The sequence below is a fragment of the Cicer arietinum genome, chromosome 4 (genome assembly GCF_000331145.2).
Source record: "Cicer arietinum cultivar CDC Frontier isolate Library 1 chromosome 4, Cicar.CDCFrontier_v2.0, whole genome shotgun sequence".
NCBI lineage: Eukaryota > Viridiplantae > Streptophyta > Magnoliopsida > Fabales > Fabaceae > Cicer > Cicer arietinum.
Genome location: NC_021163.2, coordinates 31,779,051 through 31,783,150, shown reverse-complemented (window position 1 = coordinate 31,783,150; position 4,100 = coordinate 31,779,051).

Genomic DNA, 4,100 nt, shown 5'->3' with positions numbered 1-4,100 from the left:
CTTTCCATCACACAATAATAAATTTATTTGTAAAAATTATTTATTTTAAAACAATTGACTCTTTTCATTTTCAATGAAACATTAATAATAGTTTTTTTTAATTATATAGTCACTAATTAATATTAGATGTGTGATTTATCACTCTCAATTTAATATTTTTTACTTTATATCTATTGCAACAATAAATAAATCTATACTTAATAAAGATATTATTGCCCTTTTTCATTTACACACTTTTTTAATCAATGTTAAATAACTAAATAGATCGATTATTTTAGGATGGTGGCTGTGCAATGTTGTGTGTTGACTATCTTTTAAAAATAGAAGTCAAGATTAAATTGGACAGAGCTCTCATTGGTGATTTACTTTTAGTTTGAATAAGTTTATAAGTTTATGTAAGTTCTTTGGTACCCATAAGAAAGGGTAGAACCTAGTATTTATGAGGCAAAATAAATTCAAAGTTTAATTTACTTAAAAATAAATATAAAAAATAATGTTACATCAAATAATATTTTGATTGTTGGATACTTTACTGAATCAAACTTTAAAATATGAAAGTGTTCACCATATGTTTAACCATGAATTTTTTGGTAACATCATTCTTGTTCTTTTATTTATTTATTTATTTATTTATTTATTTATTATTTAACAATCCATTTAACTATGATTGGTTTCATCCATAAAATGTAATTTTTATATTAAGTAAATAAATGATTAGTTTTTATGTGGTAATGTGTAAATCTCATAAAAATACGTTTTTCATTTTTAGACAAGATCATCATCTGCAATGAAGATACATTGGTAACATACTCAGAGTCCTTCTCTAACATTTCTCTATTCGGACAATTATTCTTCACATGTTGAGGCTTTGTACATTTTCAACATTTCAAAATAGTTCCATGACTTTTCTTCCTATAAGTCCTACCCCTGGAAACTAACACTAAGTTTAATGAAGTTTCTTCTTCACTTTTTAACATTTTTACTTCAGAAATAGGAAGATGCAAGAGACCATATGATTCTTAACGTCTTATCTTTATCTTCAATCTTCACTCCAATGGCTTCTAATCTAGAAAAAATTTCATTGACAATACTTAGATGACCATATATTTTTATATTTTTATTCATGCATAAATTATGAAACTGCCCCTTCAACAACAGTCGATTTGAGATGTCTTTTGCTTAATATAGTCATTCAAGTTTCTCCTAAAGCTTTTTGGCTGTCAACTTGTCTTGCACATTTGCAAGAATTTTCTTTTTGAAACACAATCAAATTGCACTTGCAACTCTCAAATCTAATTCCTCTCACTTTTCTTTGTCCATATATCAGAAATTTTTTCTTTCAACGCCTTATTTAATCTTGATTGTATCAACACATATTTGACTTGTATTTTCCACAAGGCAAAATTGATTTTCCTATCAAATTTCTCTATGTCAAACTTAACAAGATTTGAAATTTTTGGACATTGTAGCCGTATGAAAACTGTAAAATGTGCCACAGATAGGTTCCTATGAAAGAGAGGTGAACCACAAATGACCACTTAATAACCAAATTATTTCTTGCCTAAAAAACACTTCTACAATACCAATTTTTTTTTGTGCATGACGTAGAAGATCAAACAATACTGCAATCATAAAACATGCTAAGAACTTAAAAACTCCATATAACCATTTTTTTTCTATTGTGGAAAATCAGACAATGCTACAGCCTCATAGCATACTTAGAATTTAATACACTACCGAACCACAAAAGCTCCTGAAACAAGTGTTGAGAAAATAAAAATAAAAATTTAAATAACAATCAAAGTACAAGAAAATAACGTAGAAACTCCAAACTAAAAAAAACCAAGACATGAGAATAATCATATGTGAAGGTTGTTACAACACATATAATTCTCTCAAATAATCCAAACCCCAAATACAACCACAATCTCTAAAAAAAATATCTAATAACCCTCCCAGAACTCTAAAACGAGAGAAAATATCTAAGGATCTCTAATCACATGTGAAAGTGTTTTATGACCGATGTAAATTGTAATGAAAGACTATTTTTTTCTTTTTTCCTTTATAATTCCAAACAATGTAAAGATATTTTAATTTTCTCAACCAAAACTTAACATATTGGTGCATGCTTGGTCAATGAAGTTTTTTGAGTTCTTAGTGGCCCTAATTGGTTAATACGTGAGTGTAGATGATAACACCAAAAAAAAAGAAATACCATGGATGATGGAAAGGTGTTAATCAAAAGCAAGTCTCACGGAGGAAGCATTTTTCGGCAATGGAGGAAGAGGAAACGGCTGACGAGGATGATCCACACGTGCGCATGAACTTCGGTTTATTGGAGAAACCAATCGAGGAGGCGCATATCATCTGATGGGAATAGTTTTCCAATAATTGTGGAGTTAATGCAATGATTGGTGAGATGGCTGAGTGTAGTTAAAAGTCAATTAATAATGAAGCAAATTATGAGGGTGACGTCTTGGCCCAAATGGAAGCAACTCATAATCACGAGGTCTTAGTTGTAGAGCAAGTATGAGGCTTTCGAATAAATTAGGGGTTAATGTCCCATGAAGGCTATTATTACACTTAATGCAAGAAGGATTGGAGATTAGGCATAATGCAGATGACTCATATCTCTGTTTATGAACTTGTACTGCATCAAATTTTTATGATTGTAATTTGTTTATGAAACTTGCTGGCAAAGTGCTTCGGAGGTTTGGGGGTTTTATTTGCATTTGGAAAAATTACATTCTAATATTTTAGTTGTCCTTCGAAGGAGAGGGGTTATGTGGTTTTAAAGATGGCATACTTTTGTACTTGGTTAATAGTATTCTCCTTGTATAGTAGAAGGGAAGATGAAATTATGGAATGATTTGCTAAAATTAAAAGGTGACATGTTTGAGGGGATTTGTGTCGTAGGAGATTTTAATGTTATGACTATCAGAGCCAAATATAAATGTCTATCCAATAACTTTTCATCTTTTGAATTGGCAGAGTTTCATGAGTTTATCGACACAATGGAGTTACTGGATGTCCCGATGCTAGGGAATAAGTTTACATGGTTTAAAGCTGATGAGAACACTTTGAGTCAACTTGATTGAATAGTGTTATTAGAGAAATTAATTCAAAGTTAGGAAGTAACTGTACAATGGATTGGTAATCATGATATTTCGGATCATTGTCTCGTGTGGTTGCAATGCATAGTCTCAAATTTGGGGCATAGTCGTTTAGATTTAACAACTATTTAGTGGATTATCCAACTTTTGGATTATCCAACTATTTAGTGCCTTTTATTTAAATGAAAAATTTAAGCGTATGAAGGAGGGGCTTAAGTTTGGGAACAAAGAAGTATTTATGATTATGGAGCTATGCATTAAAAAGGCTTTTCAAAACATGAATGCTTTGGATGAAATTGTGGCCAATGATGGAGTTATGTATGGTGATTGTAGAATTTGGCGTTAGCTTAGAGCTAAAGAGAGTTTGCTTTTGCAAAAGTCTAAGGCATGCAAAATGGACATTGGAGGGTGACTTGAACTCAAGGTATTTTCATTCATGCTTGTCGCATAATAGCTAGATTTTGAGTGGGCCTATGACTCTGTCAATTGGAAATTCTCTTGTCTCTCTTTTATTTCCACACTTTTACTTTATGAACATTATTTATCTTTTGTCTCACATTTAATTTTTATTTTCAAGCATTCCACTTAAAATTATTCAATAATTTTCAAGTAAGGGTTTCTAGGTCTCTACCTTTTAAGATTGAGGTGTGATGTTGAAGATAAACTTGTGTTTAGAATTTGGAGGGTGTTCCATGATTTTTTGTAGAAGAGTGTTTAAGAAAGAAGGGGTCATGTATACGCCATAGGATTACGAAAACATTCATAATAATAATAGAGGAAGAAAACTTTCATTCATTTGAATGGAGACAAGATGCACTCTATGAGCGAGGTCGAAGTAGAGGAACTTGTATAAATCGTAGTGTGAATCTTTCTAACTCTAACTCTTCAATTTCTACATTTTTATTTTGTTCTTGATTTTATATTTTGTTTTGGAGTTTGGTGGAAAATATTTTTTCGGTGGGAATTGAATTTTGTGTGAATCTATTT